Here is a 22,962-nt window from a genome sequence, read left to right as displayed (position 1 = left end):
AAAGGAGAACCAATTACAAGGATCTACATATAACCTCTTCCCTAGGGGATGGGCAACAGAAAAGTGGGTGAAGGGAGACGCTGTTCAGTGTAAGATATGACAAAATAATAATAATTTATAAATTATCAAGGCTTCATGAGGGAGAGGGTGCATAGAGAGAGGGGATGGAAATGAGGAGCTGATTCCAAGGGCTCCAGCAAAAAGCAAATGTTTTGAGAATGATGAGGGAAAAATATGTACAAATGTGCTTGACACCATGGATGTATATATGGATTGTGATAAGAGTTGTACGAGCCCCCAGTAAAATGACGTAAATTTTTTTTAAAAGGAAGAAGTGAAGAAAAAATAAGGGAGGTACTGTCAGCCATTCAAACAATTGAGTTTGAAAAATATTTCCAAGAATGGAATCGCAGATTTGACAACTGTACTAAGCTCAATAGAGAGTACTTTGAAAGTGCTAAGGCTGTTTTGTAAAAAAAAAATTAAATAGCTTTGAAAAAATATTCTGTGGGGGTATGACCTCTTAATTCAGAAAAAGAGAGTGAAAATGTTTGCACAACTCAAAGAATATAATCATTATCACTGAATTGTACATGCAAACATGATTGAGTGGTTGTATGTTTTGCTGTGAATCTTCTCAATAACAATAAAATTTTTAAAAAGAAGAGAAAGCCCAATGGAGTGCATTCTACACTGAACTAAGAGACAGCTGTGAAAAATCCATGGACAATGGAATGAAAAGACACCATCATTTTCTCATGAAGCTTGTGAAGCCCTCCTGTCCACAAGGTTGGCATGAATCGGTGTCAACTTGATGGGGATTGGAACTTTTAACCTTATACCACAATATCTCTCCAGTCCTCACTTTTGATGGCATCATGGGATGAGAAAAAAGAAGGAAAAAGAAGCCTCATGGATCTCCTCTGACCCAGGAGGCTCCTGTCTGTTCTGGAAAATTACCTAACCAGTGGCAGGTGATTTCAGACAATAGACCTCGTGTTTTCTGGGTCGGATGCATTGATAATCACTCTACTGTAGTTCGCGAGAGGTTGTATAGTGTTGTCATTAAGAGCTGGCACTTTGGAGTTACTTCACCCTGAACATAAATTCTACGGGACCTGTCTCCTCGGATGATCTTCTCATCTTCAGTTTGTTTGTTTTTTTCCATCTGTAAAGTGGCAATAATAAGAGTGTGTACCTCATGCTGTTCTTGCTCATGCCAGGCCTAAAGTCCAAGTTCACACAAGTTTACTTGTCCTGATGATTCATGTCAATATAACTGGCTTTACTGGCCTGGCACCGAGCGGTGCTGTGGGCTGGTGCACACAGAACAGCCAGCCCAACTCAATCACTATAACAAACACGTCCAATCTAATGAGGGGCATGGCCTTTGCCTCCATGTCACTGTTACCACTAACAATTAAGTATCCTTCACTTTGGGGCCATAGAGAAGCCCAATCACATTAATATTTTTCACTGTAGTAACCAGGCAACGGACAGTTTTTTGTTTTGTTTTTTCACAAAATGAAAATGTTCAATATCCTGCACTCTATTTAAGTGTTCACCAGGTTGGGCAGCTGAGTCAGCTGTACTTCCCGAGAGGTTCAATTAGGAGCCCTGGCTTTTAGCACAGCTCACTAATTATTCCATGTGTATTGAACTGGGGGAACAGAGAAAGACTTGCAAGAGCAGATAAAACTTTACTCTATTGGGCCGAGATTATAGCTCCTCAGGGGACAGACGTGTGTTGTTGAGAAAGGCTGGCTCTTGTCTCAACTCTGCCATGTTATTCTTAACAAGCAAGCTGGCCCTCCGTTTCTTTTTTGGGGGGGCGGGGAGGAAGGGGAAGGAGTCCTGGTGGCATAGTAGTAGTGTTTACGAGTTGGGGTGCTAACCACAAGGTCGTCAGTTTGAAACCACCAACAGCTTCTCCGGAGAAAGATGAGGCTTCCTGCACCTGTAAAAAGTAAGTCTTAGAAACGCACAGTGGCAGTTACACACTGTCCATTAGGATCACTTTGAGTCAGAATGGTTTGGATTTTTAAAATAAGGGTATGAAGGTTGTTTGTGCTAGTGGCCACCAAGTGGGCTCCAATTCCCGGCAACATTTTCTATAAACCAAAACCAAGCACTGCCGTCGGGTCGATGCCAACTCACAGGGCCCCTGTAAGACAGGGTAGAACATTTCCCAGACTGTAACTGTGTGGGAAATAGAAACAGTATGTAGAGTGGAACAAAAAATGCCTGGCCCTGGGCCATCTCCATGGTTTTTGCCACCTTTGAACTCATGGCCGTGTCCATCTGACTCAGGGAAGGATTCCCTCGTTCTCACTGACCTTCTGCTTTGCTACTTCTCTAATAAGTGGTCTTTCTTAAGGACATGTTCAAAGCATGACAATCCCACCATCCCCACATCTAAAGCACATTCTGTTTGATTTTCTAATGATGTTGTTGGGTCGGTCTGTCTAGCATTTCATGGTATCTTCATTCCATAGTCTTTGCTCCTATCACAATTCAAACTCATCCATTCTGAGCCTTGTTACTTCATTTTTCCAGTTTATGCACGCATATTAGGGAACCATGATATTTACCTAACGGTTGAGTTTCTCCAATGTCAAGCATTGGAATATCCATTACAGGAAATTTTTCAGATTAAAAAAAATAAAGAATTTTGACCCAGTGCCCATCTGTGGGAAATTGGACATCTTGCAGAAGGGCTGTGGGGAGGAGATGAGCCCATCAAGGTGCAGTGTAGCAACGATGACATATACAATTTTCCTCTAGTTCTTGAATGCTTCCCCCCGTCCCCACCCTCTATCGTGATACCAATTCTACCTTACATATCTGGCTAGACCGGAGGATGTACACTGGCACAGATAGGAATTGGAAATAAAGGGAATAATCCAGGACAGATGAGCCCCTCAGGACCAGTGGTGAGAGTGGCAATATCAGGAGAGTGGAGGGAGGGTGAGGGAGAAAGGGGAAACAGATTACAAGGTCTACATATAACCTCCTCCCTGGGGGACAGACAGCAGAGAAGTTGGTGAGGGAGACATTGGATGGTGTAAGAGATGACAAAATAACAATAATTTATAAATTATCAAGGGCTCAGGGGGGAGGGGGGAGGGAGGGAGGAAAAATGAGGAGCTGATACCAAGGGCTCAAGTAGAAAGCAGGTGTTTTGAGAATGCTGATGGCAACACATGTACAAATGTGCTTGACACAATTGACGCATGTATGAATTGTGATAAGAGTTGTATGGGCCTCTAATAAAATGTTTTTTTAATGAATTTTAATTGTATTATACATAAACCTGTGGTTTTTAGTTAGTGAGCTGGAGCTGCAAAGCAAATCCCTCACAAATGTGAGGAAAGAAAATGTTCAAGCTCAAAACATTTATTGCCCTTCCAGTCGTTAGCTCTGCTCTCTACCCTGGGTCCAGAAGACCTGGTCAAGCTGTGTTCACTCAGAGTTCGGAAATATGATCAGCAGTACCATTGGGATCTTTTTTCTCCTTCATGTGAAGTGAGTTGTGGTTTTGACATGCTAAGAATTCTCAATGAGCAAATGAAGCATTAGGTGAGGCACAGGCTTGCTAAGTACATTCAAGTCTATCAGTGAAAGGGTCGCTAGTCCAGATATCAGGCATTGTGGGCAATGATTGACAGGAGTTTCCAAGTCACCTTTCCACTGCACTTTTTTCCTTCCCTCCCTTATCCCCAGCTGCCATCTCAATTCTGTTTTCTAAAATGCTGTTGTAATCCCAGGCCTATCATGGTGCAAACTTAGACAACTTGTGTAAGATTGTTTCCATAAATGAACTTTGAAAGATGCCTTAATATTAGATAACTTTAAGAGAAAGTAAGCCCTACTACATGCATGTAAGCATTATGCTTACAGGAGGGAATCATGATAACTTCTTAAACATGACCAAAGAACTTGAAACGAGTCACTGTATCTCAGGGTTCTGTGTCATCATCGTGGAGGACATGAAGGACGATTAACATAACATAAGCCACAAAGCACAATGTTGTAATCCCTATTTTGGTGAGCAGTGAATTGAGGATTAAGTATTCCTGGGCGGCATGCCATGTAAGGGCCAACTATTGATATTGCCTGGTCTGGGGAAATCAAGAATAAAGAAAATTGAAAGCCACATGGAAACAATGAGTCCAATGCACTGATGGACCAGAGGAACATCAGTATCCATGACCAGAAGACAAGAACGACTGTACGGTGCCTCGTTATTTATTAGGAACTGCTCTGAAAAAGATCGCATTAGAAGTTTCTGCACAGAGTGGGAGGAAAACATGGAACAAAACTCAATATCACCAAAAAGACCAGTTGAACTGGCCAGATTGAGACTGGTGGAGCCCTCAAACTATAGCAAGAAATCACCCTCGAGGTATGGAAATGAGCGGGCCCCAGGTTTCAATTTCCAGCCAAACCATAGGCAGGTCTATAAGGGGAACAAGAACATTAGTGAGGTACAGAGACTTTAGACCAGTCAGTCATCTGACATAAAAAGGGCAGCGTTAATACAAGGGCAACTTTCAGAACAGTTAAGAATGAAGAAGACAGGGAAAGAAAAACAGGGAGGAAGTATAATACATGATCCATACATGAAGCAAAATGTGTATGAATTATTGAATGGAAAAACCATCGGCTCTGTAAACCTCCATGCAATTCATAATAAAAAGGTTTTAAAAATTACCCTCAATAAAGTGTGTAAGTTCATCACAAAACATGAAATTATCCGTGATCTGGCTTATTTGAAATATCTAGAATAAGCACATGTATGATAAAGATCGATGTTTATGAGTAGCTACCTGCATTTAGAGACAATGCAATGAGTGCTAATGATGTAAGACTAGACAAGTTGTGGGATGACATGAGGACAGCATACACGAAAAAGCCCAAAGCTGTTAAAATGACAGGAAAGAAAGAAATGACCAAATGAATGTCAAAAAAGACCCCGAAAGTTTCTCTTGAACCAAATGCAAGTATTCATGAAATAAAAGAATGGAATGGAAGAGGGCAACGGGTGACTCAGTGGATGAAAGGAAGTAAAAAATGTATTGCTACAAAATCATAGACTTTTACTATAAACAATAATATCAAAAAGCAAAGCAATTGTTTCTCAACATAGCCTCCATTTAGCAAGTGAGGAAAAAGAGGTATTCCTCTCTGTAACCTTTCCTGGAAGAATTCTTGCTCTTCAATGTTCACCACATCAGAACTATAAGTTTGACATCCTCAAGGGAATCTATTGCGTTCCTTTTATATTTTCTTCAAGGTTCTGGGCAAAGTAAAGTCTGAAGGGGCAAGATCAGGGCTGTGGGTTTTGGGGGAAGGCTTCTCAATGGAATTCTCGTAGGAATGCCCTTGCTATTCTGGAAGAATGAGCAGAGGCATTGTCATGATGGGGGGCGGGGGATTCCTCAGTGCAACTTTCCTGACCTGTTTCTCAACAATGTAGCTTTCCATTTATTAAAACTTCTTCATCATAAGTCCCCATGATATTCCTATATCCTCCAAAAAATCTATTAAGATTACCCTTTCAGAATAAAAAAAGAAAATGAAAGACGCCATGACTTTCTGAGTTGATCCTCTGTCTCGTGTCTAATTCAGGGGTCCTCAAACTTTTCAAACAGGGAGCCAGTTCATTGTCCTTCAGACCCATTGGAGGGCCAGCCTATAGTTTTAAAAAAAACTATGAACAAATTCCTAGGCACACTGCAGATATCTTATTTTGAAGTAAAAAAACAAATGAGGCAAAAACACCTGGAGGGCCGAATAAACGTCCTCAGCGGGCCGCATGTGGCCCACGGGCCATAGTTTGAGGATGCCTGGTCTAATTGGCCCGGCAGATCCTTTCTGAAGGCAACGTTTTAATGGGATATCTTTCTGAAGGCACCCTAATGAGACTAAGACACATGTACTACTGAGACTGTCTCTGATCATTTACTGATCACAGAGACAAGTTTAAGCAATTTGCTTGGGGGAAATCTAATCACTTATGAACTTAGCAGCAATACTATTTCACTTACCCTCTTATCATCATGCAATGTGCAAAGACCGAGAGCTAGAAAAACAAAAGGAGTGAGCGTGCGTGGCATTTCTCAAGCTGAAGAAGAAAATAATCGAGTATCAAGTTGAAATATTAAAGCTTTCTATTGGCAAAACAGAAGTCCTGTTCTTAGACCGTGACTCTTTATGAAAAGAGAAAACCTTGGTTTTCTTCCATGAAGAGGCTGTTGGTTTCAAACTACCGACTTTGCAGTTAGCAGCCCACCACATAAAAACTATGCTATGCCACCAGTCTCAGAAGTTGACAGGGTCACTTCCACCCTGTCCTATAGGGTTGAGATGAATTAGAATCAACTTGATAGCAAGGACTTTTTTGAGTACTGACAAAATATTGAAGGAAGCAGAAAGCATAAAAAATATATACAGAGCCACTGGGGAAAAATTAGCAGATATTTAATGATTTTAGAAAGTAGTCTATAATCAAGGACAGCTGGTGCAGATGGTCCAAGACGCATGAAGGCATGGGTGAAACGCAAGGCTTAAAGAATCGATGTCATACTAACTGAGCTGTTTCAGCACAAGAATGAAATGCTGGAAGTTCTTGCGTGTTCATGACAAGGCATTTGGAAGAGAGCTACGTGGCAAGTGGACTGGAAGAGATCCATATATGAACTATATGAAACAAAATATTTTCATAGTAATTCTGGCCTACTTACAAATGCAGGAAGCATTCTACTACTTAACCTTTGTTTGTTTAAAGTTAGCCAGATTGAAATAGCACCGTTGAAAGGCTATGTCAATATACCAAAAGAACGGAGGATGGAGCGCTTACCATGTTGTGGAGCCTCTTCTACCCTCCTTATCAGGAAACCCCTGTGCATCACGTGCATCCAAACCCACCTTGACAAATATATTGAACCAGTATGCAGCGTTATGTTGAACATGTAACCATATTAATAACAGAGTTTGCGTTTGCTTTTTTCTTTCACATCAAGAGCATAAGTAGGCATTTCATGACCTTGCTCTTCACACCAGTAGATCATCTTTGTGGTACTTACATACTCTCCTGTCAACCTGCGAAGGGGTCGAGTCTAGCCTGTCACTCAGGTCACAGCTTGATGACCTCATTTGGAGGCGTGAAGGAGATAAATAGTTCATTGGAGGGCAGACACACTCTCTACTTCATCTTCCTGCTGAAAAGTCAGATGTGCTACATTGATGGAGCCAGAGCTATGGGGCTGGAGGAGCCATGTGGAGACCTAGGCCCATGCTGAGATGCTTCCACTGCCATTGGATCCACAAGACTGTCCACTCACTACCCTGTGATCTTTCTTCCTGCATTCAGCATCATTGCATGTACTGTGTGAGTCTGAAGAAGAATTTATAGACTAGTAACAGACATATGGAACAATATATGATTTATGAACTTAACCTAGACTGAGCAGGGATATTTTCTTACCATACAATTTTTTTATATATAAAGTTCTTTCTTATACACATGTGAGTGTCTATGAATTTGTTTCTCTAGTCAACCCTGATTAACACAATCTTGTTCACCTCCAGGATATGATCTCTACTCCTGAGACACTGCTGCTCCAGGCTGCCACAATCTGCTGCCTCCTGACCAGGATCACTGCTTTGACATCCAGTCAGACAGCATAGAGTTGAAGATTTCTCCTGAATATTAAGGAGAGACTTCTGGCGAGAACAAGCCCGTAATTTATCTTATATCCTTTGGAAATCTAGGACCCTCGAGAGACAATCATAAAAAAAATGAACCCTCCATAACATCTTGAAATCAGAACAACAGATGGATAAATGGCAACTGACTTAATGGACTAAATGCTGAAATGTTTTATGTGGTGGAGAATGGATGATATACATGGAGGAAAAGAAGATTAAGTTAGGAAGAAACCACATTTGAGTCTCCGGATCCCTGGGGAGCTTAATAGTACCAAGTGCTTTTTGGAAGTAGATGGGAATGAAAATGGGAAATTTGGTACAACACCTACATCAGAAGCAAGGAGGCCTTAGATCACTGTGCAACCAGACAAGATGCCTACCATGCCAATCACCACTTGCTAAAATGAAAAGGGAGAAGTTGAAGTTTAGAGATTCAATGGTAGCACCCTGCCCAACCCCTTCTCCATTGACTTCCTAAAAATAAGCCTCCGCTCAGTTCTTACTTCTCAGTCAAAAAACTAAATGATTGCCTTTGGGAGAAACTGACCCAAACAAGAGAGAAGATCCAGGTCTCTGGATCCTTGGAGTTCCTCAGGGAAACCACCCATTCCGGGCTCCAACACCCTCCAGGAAAAGTTACCGTTTGAGAAATAAATACTATCCAACCACTCGGCTTTTACACAGTCTCTTGTGCCTCTATCTTAAATAGGCCAGTGGATAGTCCAAAGAATTGTGATCCACTGCAAACATAAAGGTTGGCAGTTCAAATTCACTCAGCAGTGCCTCCAAAGAGCAACCTGGCAAAGAGTACAGCAATGAAAACCCCTACCAAAAGCAGTTCTGCTCTGTAATGCAGGGGATCACAGGAGTCAGAATGGATTTGTCTGAAAGGAACAGTAAAAATCATCAATAGAAGAAGCATCCTAACATACAGGAGACCACAGCAAACAGAGTTCTTTGAAAGAAACAGATCCAATACAGGAAGCAGGAGCAAACTTAAAAACTGTTTCCTCAATCAGTAACTTTAAGATTTTGAGAGCTTAGAGACTGTAACAATAATAAGCAAGTTATTTAAAATTAATATTATTTACTTCTTCAATCTGAAATTAATAAATAAAAATAATTAAAAATAAATTTAGATAAAGCTTTTATTTAAATTTAATAAATTAATTAATTTAAAAATAAATTTAGATAAATCTTTCTAGAAGATAGAATTTTAGAAAGTAGAAGGAATTGCCCAGGGGCTTCAGCATCTGAGTAACAAGCAGCTCCAAAAGGGGGAATTTAGGTTAAGAAAATACTATTTAAATCTTTTAAAGAACGTGAGTTTCTAGGTTGAAAGATGTCACTGAGGAGCAGCAAGCACATGTTGAAAAATACCCCAACCAAGTCACACAGTTGTAACATGAGAAAAAGTGAGAAACAAAACTAATATATTAAAAACTTATGGACAGGAAAATTGGATCAAAATCAAAAAGTCACAACAGTTTTAGATTTCCCACTAACAAAATAATAATCCAACAAGAGCTCAAGGGGTAAGTTCCTTTAAAATTCAGGGGACGGCGGTGGGGGGTGGGGGGCGTGAGGTTGTTATCTAGAATTCTATACCTAGGAAGTCTTTACTAGAGCAAATTTTATACCCAGCCAACAGGTGTTTATTGTTAGGGGCTGACGAATTGGTTCCAACTTATAGTGACCTTATGAAATCCAGAGCAAAACACTACTCGGCCCTGGCCGTTCTCACAATCGTTCCTGCACTTCAACCCATTGTTGCAACCACTATCAATACATCTTGTCTAGGGTCTTCATCTTTTTGCCTGACCCTTGACTTTACTTTGTATACTGTACTACAGAGATTGATCCCTCATAAGCCAAGAAGCCAGTAGCAAAAAGCCATTTTCATAACACAGATTCACAAAAAGTATACCAACCTTGCATCATTTCTCAAGAAGTTGCCTGAAAAACATGAATCAAGAAAATGAAAAGAAAATTGAGAGGGAAAAGAAATAGAGGGTGAAAAACAGAAAAAGTTAAAAGAATTCCCAGGATGAAGATGAAGATGATGGTGATGAAGAGGGGAAATCACAGGAGGAAAGGAAAACAATGGATCCAGATAAGAACAGAACACCAAGTTCTGGAAGGGGTGTGTCTAAGAAAAAAGGAAAACCAATGGACAATCCAGCATGTTTGAACACATCGGGAGAGATTTCATGTTCACTGAAGAAAGCAAGCTGAGTTAATCATTTGTAAGTTTCAAAGTCAGTAAATGTTAAACTACACCAGTTATAAACTTCAAGGAGAAAAAGTTAAAACAAAAGGAAATACAAGAATACAGGCCTTATCTATGTGTATGTCTGTATGTATTCAAAATAATCCGAAGTCTACATATTGACATCATAACTTTTGATCTGAGTCAAAAGAATGTAGGAGAGCTAAATCCTTATTAAATGTTCTTTTTCCTACATCTGGAAGCTAACCGGTTATTTTAAAACCTAGAAAAAATTTCAAGATAAAAGTTTATATTATTTTTGAAAGTTTATATTATATGAAACCACTATGATAAAAGAAAATTCAAGGTGAAGATTTTCATACGCAAAGACACAGACTTTGAAGGCTACCAAGGCTGGGAAGTAATTAAGAGGAGCAGAGTCATGAGCTAAAGAGCAGGCAGATTGTAACATGGGAAAAGGGTAAGGTAACATCCTAAAAGAGGGAGAAGAGGCAAAAAGAGGGATGGGAGACAAAGCAAGCATTGGGAGGTTTATCAAGTTGTTTACATTGTTGAATACAAAAAGCATTTCCTGAACTGTGAACCCCCACCTAACTAACAATCTTTTTTTTTTTTCAAGTTCATGGAGGTAAATAACAAAAAAAAATTACAAGGAAAAGAGTTGAGAATGGCAGTTTTCACCGGTGGGAAAATGAAGTGGAGAGAAGTTTGATGAAACGGTGCAAGTTGAAGGAATGATTTCATTTTTTAAGGGCACATGTATTATTTTAATCAACATCATATAATTTAAATTTGCAAGAACAAACAAGAATGCTAAGAACAGGATAAAAATGAGAATCTTTTCACATATTGACTCCTTTTGTTTTTCCAATAACTCTACAAGGTAGGTACTCCTATTGTATGCTCATTTTATAAATCAGAAAGCACTTGTCCCGGGAACCTTACGTAACTTGCCTCAAGTTGCCAGTTAGAAAGCAGTCACAGTAGAATTGTAACCCACACAACTTGGCCTGCATTCCCAACCACCTCAACAGCATTTGCTGTTCATCCAGCTACTCGAGTGCTATCTGCGTGCAGGCCCACCATCTTTCACAAAAAATCACTTTTGATTTTATCCATTCGGTGTGCTTCCAGGACCCTAGTCTCATGCTTTCGTTGCAGCGATTCTAGCTTAGAAAATTATTCAGCATGGCTAATAAAAATGTCTTCAGAATGCACTCATACACAATGTCTATAAAGAAAGGCAGATTGCTGCAAGGTTGTGCTGAAAATATCACCTTGTGCATGTACCACACATACCACTGAGAGTGAGAATCATGGGAGGATCAAGAACTGTGCCGACCTCAAAAGGTTGCAAGAATCTAGGTCGGTTTTTGTTTTCATTAATGTCTTATCATCATGTGCGTGAAAGTTTATCGGGGGGAAAAATAGGTTCCGATTCAATGATTCATAAACATGTTGCTTCTTGACATTGATTGCAGTTCCCAGGTACCTTTTCACTTCTTCCCTGGGGTTGTGGTTCCATTTGCTCTGCTCCCCTGCCCTTCCAGCTTCCCCCCTGGGTAAAGGCCAAGTGTTTTGAGCTCGTGTGGCTGTTTGTCTGAAAGATGGGCCACGGAATGAGTTCTGATTCAGGTTCAAAAGGGGTGGTAATCTGGTCTGTTCACAATTTTTAACTTCATTCCACATTTTTATCCTGCTCTTCGCAGCATCTTCCGTGGTGATTCCTTTCAGATTGGTCAGCAATGGGCGCCAGGTACCATCTACTTCTGGTCTCAGCCAAGGAGACAAAGGCTTACGTGACCCAGCAGTTCTCTGGACTAATTGTTTCCATGCGTCTTTGACTTTCTTCGCTCTGCTTTGCTTCAGATAGGGAGAGTTTTAACTTGGGTGGTGTGGTAGTTCTTGTCGATGTGAAGATATTTAAAAAAATTATAAAGAATGTCGGAGTGGGGTGTAGCCTGTCAATCAGGTCACAGTCGGATGGTGACTCTTTGTGGGTGTGACTTTCTCATAAGGAGGGTCCTGTGAGTCTCACCTTCTGTCTCTACTTCACTTGCATGCTCGCTGACCTTGTTGTTGTCAGAGCCACTATCGTTGGGTCCACAAGACTTTGAACCCATCAGTGTGCGTTCTTGCATTCTGCATCATTATCTGTGACTGCATGAGTCTGAAGAGGGATTTCTAGACTAGTATAGGACTTATGGACTTGAGTTGGACTGGGATGTAATATTTTCTCAATATATAACGACTTCTTGATATAAAGCTCTTTCTTGCACATATATGAGTGTCACCGCATTTGTTTCTCTAGGCAACTCAGCCTCACACAGTTGCCAACTCACACGCTTTTAATACCACAGACACTACTCATCAAAGTGGAATATAGAAGTATTGAAGAGCAAGGAGGTTACTTTGAGGGCTAAGATGTGCTTTACCTAAGCCATGGCATCGTATGGGTGTAAAAGTTGGACCCTGAACGACTGTAGAATGCATGCATTTGAATTGTGGTGCTGCAGAAGAACACTGAAAATACCATAGACTGCTACAGAACAAACCACTCTGTGTTGGAAGAAGTAAGGCCGGAGTGCTCCAAAGATGGCAAGACTTCATCTTGCTTACTTCGGACATATTGTCAGGAGAGTCCAGTCCCTGGAGAAGGACATCATGTTTGGTAAAGTGAAGGAGCAGTGACAAAGACGGCCCTCAGCAAGATGATGGACACAGTGGCTGCACCCATGGTCTCAGGCATGGAAACAATTGTGAGGATGGCGCAGCACCATGCACTATGTCATTCTGTTGTGTGCAGGGTCCCCATGGGTCAGAGATGAATCAGAGATGAGCACTGGCTTCCATGATGCCATGACACAGAAAGCTATGACATTATTATTTCAAGTACCATGAGAGTCACTCCTCTTGGACATGTCTCAGCAGAGCTTCTAGACTAAGAAATAGAGTGGGAAGAAAATCCTGAAACTGTAGCTTCCAAATTGAGTCCGTGGAAACCCTCTGAACCACAACAGAGCACTATCTGCAACACAGATGGGAAGACATGATAACCACACCAATGGATTCAAGTGTACCAATGGTCATGGAGATGGCACAAAGGCTGTGTCAAGAAGGTCCTGAAGCATTTTCCTTACACACGGGGTCTCCTTGATTTGGACTAACTAACACCAGCAGCATATGGAATTTTATACTATTTCTTTTCCTGGGGTTTTGCCCAACTCAACAGAGAGTTGACAGCAGCATACAAAGGAACATCCACAAACCTACAACATTTGGAAGTATGTGTGTCATTTTCAGCAAATGACCATTGAACGTCTTGATCTAGGGCTGTACTCTTTAGGGAAGCATGTCACCAAGTCTTTTTTTTTTTTTTTCCATTTTGTGCTAGGTGGATTTGAACACCCAACCTGGAGATTAATAGTAGTCAAGTGCAATTGTCACCAGTCAGGGACCTTTGATGATAGGTTAAACCAAAACTAAAACGATTGAGATGAAGTGGACTAGGAATCACAGTATCCCTGTAGGACAGGGTTTCCAAGGATGTAGATCTTTATGGAAGCACATTGCCTCCTCTTTCTTCCCAGGAGTGGCTGGGAAGTTCAAATCCCTGACCTTCCCACTAGCAGCTCCACAAGGAACCCACTACACTCTTAGGGTTCCTTGGTGGCAGGTCAGAAGGGGTACATTACTGAGCGAAGGCTAAGAGAAGAAAAGCACAAGCAGGAATGGGGAACGAGTTCAGGGTTATTATGAAGCCCCACGCCTTGAATACGGTTATCCTACGTCTAAATCATCCTGCCGTCATCTGGATTCTAAATTTCGGTACCGGACCACAAAGTCGTGTTTTATTTCAGGAAGTATTGCTTCAAAGTGTAAAAGAAATCCACCCCTATTTAGATATTCCAAATCATGTGTCTCTTTTATTTCTTCATTCGGAAATTTCAGTTGGGAGAAACTGACCCAATTGACTGCTTCCAGTATAGTGAGAGAACCACTTTATTTCAAGTTATGAATATTACATAATGGCTCTCTTAAGTTCTGTCAATGGAGGACTTTTCTAAAGGAGCCATTTACTAAAAATTGCTCAGAAGGGAACGTTAAGTGAGCAACCTCACTTGTTGCATTCAGGTGAAGAAAATGATAAAAGAGAAAACATCTGGAGTAATTCCATCTGTAAAAGAGGGGGGAGTTAAATAAAGTACATAAAAAGTATGGTTTTTCATACTTTATACTTAGGGAATTTGTAAAGTTTTTATGGGAGCTTTGAACAAAAATAATTACTAGACATTTTATAAAATTGCTCAATTTAAAAATAATACATTTTCATCACAGATGTTATTTATGAATCCAATATGTTCCACATGAAATTGTCACTTTCCTTCTCTAGTGGAGGAGCTGTTTGGTTCCAAGTTTAATCAGGAATCATGTAATGAAAGAAGCAGTACTTCTGTTGATTTGATCGCGCTTGGGTAAATTTTTTTCATTTTAATAAGACAAGGTTTCTAAAACTGCGAGTGTACTTCTCATTTCGGGGTGAGAAGACAGGAGGAAAGCGGAAAGGAGATGAAGATAGAGGCTGGTGAAGGAGAAGGGTGGGTAGGAATAGAATGGAGGAAAGAGGAAAAGGAAGTGGGAAGAAAAAGAGAGAGGGCAGGAAATCCAAGAGGGAGAGAGAGTGCTCTAAGAGTCAAAAGTATCGGCACTTCTGTAGTTTCTTTGTTGTTATTTGCTTCGGTCCTCATCAAAGACTGAAGCGTAGCTCCTACCAAGAGCAGGGGAAAATGCAGTCACTAGAAGAGCTATAGGTTCATCAGCACAGATAGCAATGCAATACATACCTTCCTGTTTCTACCCAACCACCTGTTCCTGTCCATCTCCCTTTCACACCTGTGCCTGCCCATCTCCTCTCCTTTCAGACCAGGGCTAAATCCTCAGGGGTTCTCTAAGTGACTCAAGTATCATTGGCTGCACCCACAGTGCTAACTCATTCCCTCAGAGAGCTCCTCCCATACCAGTTCATAGAGAATCCTGAGTAATATTTATTACAAATTTTATTCATGGCATATGTGATAAACATACTGAAGTATTTCTTAAATTCAATTATTTTCTATTTTATGAATGCCAATGACAAAATTGTCTCATAAAGTCTTCTTAGACAAATAAATTTTTGGCACTAATTAGATTATTTGTAGTTGAAAGGATTTTTTTGCATTTTTCTTTTTTTACTTACCACTTTATTCTTAAAAAAATAATTTCATTAATGCTACCTACTACAATATTGCAATAAAACATAAGATTTGACAAAAGCAGCGACTATGAAAACACCAGTAGAAACAAAAGCACCATGGTGTACCAGCATCATGCACACACAAAACCAAGTGCCTCAAAGCATCACTGTAACTGGGCAATAATGAGAGCGCTGACAAGAGCAGATTAGAATGTTTTAAAAGAAAATGAGCAGAGTGTTTTAGCCCTGAAGGTATGCATTGGAATGTCATCTGGGCTTACAAAAAATATTTTATTTTTATAACTAAGTACAGGAATATTTATATGTAAAAATATATAATTTTTGTAAATTGCATACAATTATATGTAAAATATAATTGTATTTGATATACAATTTTATATAAATATATCTGTATTTTATAAATATAAATGTATGTTATATAAATATAGGCCCTCACCGCAGCTAATTCTCTCTGCTTTTGTAAGTAGTTGTTGCCGTCTCCCTTCCTACTAGAGCATAAACTCTATGAGGGCAGGGATAACGCTATGGTCACTGCTGTGTCTCTGTCTCCTTGCATATAGTCAGTACTCAACAAAAATTAACAAGGGGAGCTGACAGAGGGCTCACCCCTAGAATCTACAAAGAACTTTCAGCATGAACATTTTTTGTTTGTTTTTATTTATTAAATCATTTTATTGGGGACTCTTACAGTTCTAATCACAACCCCATACATGCATCCATTGTGTCAAGCACATATGTACATATGTTGCCATTATCATTTTCAAAACATTTTCTTTCTACTTGAGCCCTTGGTATCAGCCCATTTCCCACTTCCCCTTCCGGTATTGCTATTATTATTGGTCCTGAGGGGTTTATCTGTCCTGGATTCCCTGTGTTTCGAGCTCTTATCTATACCAGTCTACACCTGGTCTAGCCGGCTTTGTAAGGTAGAATTGGGATCATGATAATGGTGGGGGGGGAGGGGCAGCATTAAAGAACTAGAGGAAAGTTGTAAGTTTCGTCAGTGCTATACTGCACCCTAACTAGCTCATCTCTTCCTTGTGACCCTTCTGTAAGGGGATGTCCAATTGTCTACTGATGGGCTTTGGGTCTCTACTCCACCCTCTCCCTCATTCACATAGATATGATTCGGCATGAATTATTTGTGGTGGTTGGATTTTGGGCCACTGTGGCACCCATAAAAAGATACAGGTACAGTCTAGTCTGGCAACCCAGTTGTAGCCTGGTAAATCTCCTTGGGGTTGTAACTTATATTTAAGAAGACCCTGTGGAGGCCCAGTCACCCATTTGTCTCTTTCCTTCTTGCCTGGACCCTCCATGATACCTGATCCGGCGTCCTTACATCATTACGGTGATCCACCATGTCCCACTAACTCACGTCATCATGTGGCATGGCCTGGCTGATCCCCTCTCATTGCCTCCTATGAGGTCCCACTGTTTCTTGAATCACTATAGCGATCCCAGGTGACTGAACTTCAACAGGCCTCACCCTTTACTGCCTCTAGCTTCTTTGGTCATTGGGCCCACCAGCCACAAGAATTAAAAAGATCTTCGGTGCATCAATTGACTCGTGAATCAAGTCTGACTGGGCTCTCTCTCCCTCTCTCTGCAGCTGTGGGTTGCTTTCCTTTTAAAAATTCCTTTCTTGGGGGAACTGATTACAAGGATCCACATGTGACCTCTTCCCTGGGAGAGGGACAGCAGAGAAGGGGGGCAGGGAGACTCCAGATAGGGCAAGATATGACAAAATAACGATGTATAAATTACCAAGGGCACATGAGGGAGGGGGGAGCAGAGAGGGAGGGGAAAAAAAAGAGGACCTGATGCAAAGGGCTTAAGTGGAGAGCAAATGCTTTGAGAATGACTGGGGCAGGGAATGTATGGATGTGCTTTATACAATTGATGTATGTATATGTATGGATTGTGATAGGAGTTGTATGAGTCCCTAATAAAATGTAAAAAAAGAAAAGAGGAGAAAAAAATGATTAGGGCAAAGAATGTACAGATGTGCTTTATACAATCGATGTATGTATATGTATGGACTGTGATAAGAGTTGTATGAGCCCCTAATAAATTGTTTTAAAAAATTCCTTTCTCACTATAAACTTCTCATCTTACATACATCTATGAGGGTCCTGGTTTTAATGCTCTAGTAAACTCAGCCTAATACAGCATTAAAAATAAGTCCAATCGGCAAATGGGAAAAAGAAAAACACGACATCTCACCAAAGAGGATATATTGATAGCAAATAAACCTATGAAAAGATATCCAGTATCATGATGTATCATTAACCATTAGATATATGCATATTAAAACCGTGATGACATATTACTACACCCCCATTAGAACATCTCATAAAACAAATAATGACAATACCACATGTTGGAGAGAAATGGACTGTATGGCAGATGGAAATTTAAGATGGAATACCCATTCTGAAATCTGGTTTAACAAATTCTTTTTAAAAAATGAGGAGCTGATACCAAGGGCTCAAGCAGAAAGAAAATGTTTTGTAAATGATGATGGCAACAGGTGTACAAAAGTGCTTGACACAATGGATGTGTGTATGGATTGTGCTAAGAGTTGTATGAGCCCCCAATACAATGATTAAAAATAAAACCTAAGCAGACACTTAGCACAGGACACAGCAATCACATTACTGGACTTGTTTATTCCAGAGGAAAGAAAAACTATGTCCACACAGAAGCCTATAATAAATAAAATCCAAACCAAACCCACTGCAGCCAAGTAAATTCTGGCTCACAGGGACCTTCATAGACTCATAGAGTAGAATCGCTCCTCAGGGTCTTAGCCAGGACATCTTTACTGAAGCAGACTGCCACATGTTACTGTTCACAGGATCCAGAAATTGAAAATAACACTCATGTCCCTCAGTGTTAAATACAGTGTTAAATCCTACTTGGCAAGAAAAAGGAAGGAACTGTTGATGCGCGTAAGAAACCAGACAAATCTTGAAGGTATTATTCTAAGAGGGGAGGTGAGGGTGCAAAGTCAATCTCAAAATGTTAGATACAGTAGGATGTTATTTGTACAACGTTCCAGAAATTTCTCAATATGGAGAGCCAATTAGTGTTTCCCAGGAACTAAGGAAGGTGGGAGAAAGGAGGTGGGTGTAACTATAAAAAGGGAGCACCAGCAGAGCTCTGTATGAAGGAGCCACTTTATCACTTGTCCTAGTAGGGGTTAAATGAATCTAGATGTGATAGAATCAAACAGAAGTATGGACAGATAAACATGTGACACGGATGGCATCCGAAGCAGGCCCAGGGATTATAGGAAAGTGAATCAGAAGTCCCGCTACTAGGGTTCCAGATCACACATGACAAGGCTAATGCGACACAAAACAGGAATATGCGTGTCTCCATGATCAGTCCACCCCGCGTACAAGAGCTTGCTGTACTATGGTTGACCGGGTGTTGCTTTGATGCTGATATCCGTGTCACTGATATTTCAAAGAGCCGCAGCATCACTAACTGATTCCAGAGGAGCTTCCAGTCTCAGAACAGAATGCGAAGAAGGAAGAGCTGTTCAGTTCTAAGGGACTAGCCACTGAAAACCAAAACATTGTCAGGGATAGTGCTGGAAGGCACACCCCTCGTGCTGGAAAGTGCCAAAGTACGACTGCCCAAGAGCTGCCTTCTCAACGTTGACCGTAGTAATGTGGATGGAGCTAAGCTTTCAGGACCTACACTTGCTGATGGGGCACGGCTCAACATAAGAAAAAACATCTACCGATATACATTTGAAATGGAAGTTCATTCCATTTATTTCATTGAAAATTGGAATTCATGAAATAGGAATCGAATAAAATGAAGTGGAAAGCACAAAGGTTGGTCTCCTAAGCCAGGGTTGCAAAATGTCCAGCCTCAAAAATGCCCTTGAAATCAAGAGCAACTAGCATCGCATGCCTCACCAAACAGAAGCAGTTCCAGCCATCATATTAGAGGGTGAGTTAGTTAAATGTTTGACCAGTATGGCCCCAAAATGTTATAAGTAGCCAAAACACACATGGCAGCAAAAGGGTTTGCCACCTGTCCTAAGCATCAGTGAACTAAAATGGACTGGAATTGATCATTTAAATTCAGATAATCATATGGTCTACTATTCCAGGAAGGACAAATTCAAGAGGAATCAAGTCACATTGATTATCAAAATGACTGCTTTAAGATCTATCTTGAAGGACAATGCTGTTGTCCTTGACAATAGCTATATGTCTACAAAGTACGGTTAAAACAAATATCATTCAAATTTACACAACAACCACTAAAGCCAATGTGAAGACATTGAAGAATCCTACTAACTTCGTCCATCTAAAATTGATCAAACATGAAATCAAGTAACATTGATAATCATTGGTGATTTGCAATGCAAAAGTTAGAAACAAAGAGGAAGGAACAATAGTTTAAAAATATGATAGAAATGAAGTGTGGGATTGCATAATACAATTTTGCAAGTCCAACAACTTGCTTATAGTAAATAACTTCTTTTAACAACATAAACAGCAAATACACACATGGACTTCTCCAGATGGAATATACACAGAAATCAAATTGACTACATCGGTTGGAAGAGACTATGGAGAAGCTCAATATTAGCTGCTAAACCTAGGCCAGGGGCTGACTAGAGAACATGCCATATCAATTGCTCAAATATAAGTTCAGGTTGAAGCTCAAGAAAATTAAAACAAGGCCCGCAGAGCCAAAATACGACCTTGAGTGTACCCCATGTGAATTTTGAGAACATCTCATGAACAGTTTTGCTGCACTGAACACTCATGACAGAAGACCTGATGAGCTGTGGGAGGACATCAAGACCATCCTTCAGGGAGAAAGAAAAAGTTCATTGAAAAGACAAGAAGAAAAGTCAAGGTGGATGTCAGAAGAGACTCTAAACCTTGCGCTCAAACGTAGAACAGCTGAATCGAATAGGAGAATGGTGATGTCAAAGAATTGAACAGAAAATGTCAAAAAGGCAGCTCGCAAAGACAAAGAAAAATATGACAGTGAAATGTGCAAAGGCTTCTAGAGTTACAAAAACAAAAGGAAGAACACACTCACCATATCTTAAACTGAAAGAATTTCAGAAAAAATGCAAGCCTCACATTGCTATATTAAAATATTGTATGGATAAAATATTGAACTATGTTGGAAGCATCAAAAGAAGGTGGAAAGAATACATATTCATTGTATCAAGAAGAACTAGTTTATCTGTCTCCTACTCCCATCCTCCTTAACCCTCCACCCCCTACAGTGGCCCAGTGTGCGGTTCCCCAGCCTCCTCCTCTTCATTAGATGTGATTCCATCTGGAGGCACATATGGCCAGGGATACCATAGACCTGCGACCCAGAGCAGCTAGGAAGCAGTGAATTCTAGCTCTTCGAGTCTGCAATGAAAACATGGGAGAAGGGAGACAGTGGATGGTGTAAGATACAAAAATAATAACTTATAATTTACCAAGTTTTTGTGAGGGTGAGGGGTGGGGGAGGGAAGGAAAAATGAGCAGCTGATACCAAGGGCTTAAGTAGAAAGAAAATCTTTTGAAAAGGATGGTGGCAACATATGTACAAATACACTTGACGCAATTGATTTATGGATTGTTGGAACAGCTGTAGCAGCCCCAAGAAAATGATTATTTTTAAAATGGCCACCAATTAAAAACTATAGTGCAAAAAGAGAACAAGCAGAGTCGAAGGAGTTGAAAATTCTAAGAAGATTGAACCCGAGGGATGTGTGGTAGAAAAAGTGCTGGAACAACGGGTTGGGAATGGGAAGGTAGACCATTTTCTAAAATGGAAAGGATTTCCCGATGCTGATAATTGTGGGAACCTGAAGAAAATTCCGATTATCTAGAATTAAAGCATTTTTCAAAATCATTTTATTGGGGGCTTATACAACTCTTATCACAATCCATACACACATCCATTGTGTCAAGCACATTTGTACATTTACTGCCATCATCATTCTCAAAACATTCACTTTCTACTTGAGCCTTTAATATCAGCTCATTTCCCCCCTTTCTTCCCATTCCCCACTCCCTCATGAACCCTTGATAATTTATAAATTATGATTATTTTGTCATATCTTACACTGTCCAACGTCTCCCTTCACCCACTTTTCTGTTGCCCCTCCCCCAGGGAGGAGGTTATATGTAGATCTTTGTAATTGGTTCCCCCTTTCTTCTCCACCCTTCCAGTATCACCACTCTCACCACTGGTCCTGAAGGGATCATCTGTCCTGGATTCCCTGTGCTTTCAGTTCCTATCTGTACCAGTGCACATCCTCTGGTCTAGCCAGATTTGTAAGGTAGAATTGGGATCATGAAAGTGGGAGGAGAAAGCATTTAGGAACTAGAGGAAAGCTGTATGTTTCATCATTGCTACACTGTGCCCTGACTGGCTCCTCTCCTCCCAGTGTCCCTTCCGTAAGAGATTGTCCAGTTGCTTACAACTGGCTTTGGGTAATTAAAGCATTTTTTATACCTCAAAAAACTGGTAAAGAAAAAGATGGTACAAAAGAAATTCTTCAACTGACAGGGAATCTAATGGCAGCAAATCAAAAGGGAAAGAGACGCTGCTAACAAACCAACGAGCTTTGCCAAAAGTCTGGATCCCAAATGAATAATTGGTGCCACAGACAGCAGTGGGGAACTAATATCTCTCATGAAATGCATAGATTCAGATGAGGCAGATATAGTGCTGGTAATGAGGTGAACATGAAATGCCCTCAAATTGTAATTTTGTTTTATAAAGAGAGCTTAAATTGGTATTCTTGTCCAGAAGATGAAGTTCAATCACTGTTTGCATTGATATCTAGCTAGCTAGCTATCTGAGTCTTGTTTTTTTGCTTTGCTTTGAATTATTAGTGTGAATAATAACTACATTCTAATAGAAATTAATTTGATATACTTGTTTTGAAATAGTATTGGGAAGTTATTGGAGTTATCTTGTTGTTTTGTTGTTGTTGTATCAATATCACCAGTTATTTAAAATATCATAAAGTTTTCTGTAGTTGCTTCATTTATCAGAAAAATGTATTTGATACTATAGTATATTATTTCCTCTGCATTAGAGAATAGCTTTTTTAAATATTGGAAGTTTTGACTTAGTCTTTACTGAAATCAAACTTGTTTAACCTATCATGTATGCTTAAGGATTATTCTTAGGTTCTATAGTTCTTTGTGTGTGTGTGTGTGTGCATGTGTAAATTTTATTTTATTTTACATTCATCAAAAACAAAACTATTCTAAACAAAAATGGCATGTAACAACAATGGTTATCTTGCTGTTGGTTCAGAAAGGCTATCAACAAACTGATGAAGAACTGGAAGCACTCACTCTTCTATGCCAGGGAATTTGCAAAACAGCTATTTGGCCAACTGTTTGGAAAAGATCCATATCTGAACTCATTTCAAAGACAGGTGATTCAACCGAATGGCCAAATTATAGAACAATACTATTGATATCCTCAGACCCCAAACCAAACTCACAGTCATCGAACCAATACCCATGCAGAGTGGTATCACATTTAAGTAAAATTTTGCTGAAAATCATCCAAGAACAGTTGCAGCACTGCATTGACAGGTAGCTGCCCAAGGTTCCAGCGGGATTCAGAAGAGGACATTAACAAGGGATAGCATTGCTGAGGTCAGAAGGATCTTGACTGAAAGCAGAGAATACCAGAAAGATGTTTACTTGTGTTTTACTGACTATGCCAAGGCATTCGATCATGTGGATCATAACAAACT

At 40.2% G+C, this 22,962-nt stretch overlaps 1 protein-coding gene and 1 pseudogene across 1 annotated transcript in view; one reads left to right on the top strand and one right to left on the bottom strand.

Moving 5' to 3' along the window:
• The window catches only part of SLC35F3 (solute carrier family 35 member F3), a 546,340-nt gene that overhangs the window by 422,607 nt on the left and 100,771 nt on the right, over positions 1-22,962 (bottom strand). The gene's annotated exons all lie outside the window — the stretch shown is intronic.
• Positions 13,675-22,036, top strand: LOC142429871 (chromobox protein homolog 3-like; annotated as a pseudogene).

The sequence above is a fragment of the Tenrec ecaudatus genome, chromosome 1 (genome assembly GCF_050624435.1).
Source record: "Tenrec ecaudatus isolate mTenEca1 chromosome 1, mTenEca1.hap1, whole genome shotgun sequence".
In the NCBI taxonomy this organism is placed as follows: domain Eukaryota; kingdom Metazoa; phylum Chordata; class Mammalia; order Afrosoricida; family Tenrecidae; genus Tenrec; species Tenrec ecaudatus.
This window is presented reverse-complemented; position numbering and strand designations above follow the sequence as displayed.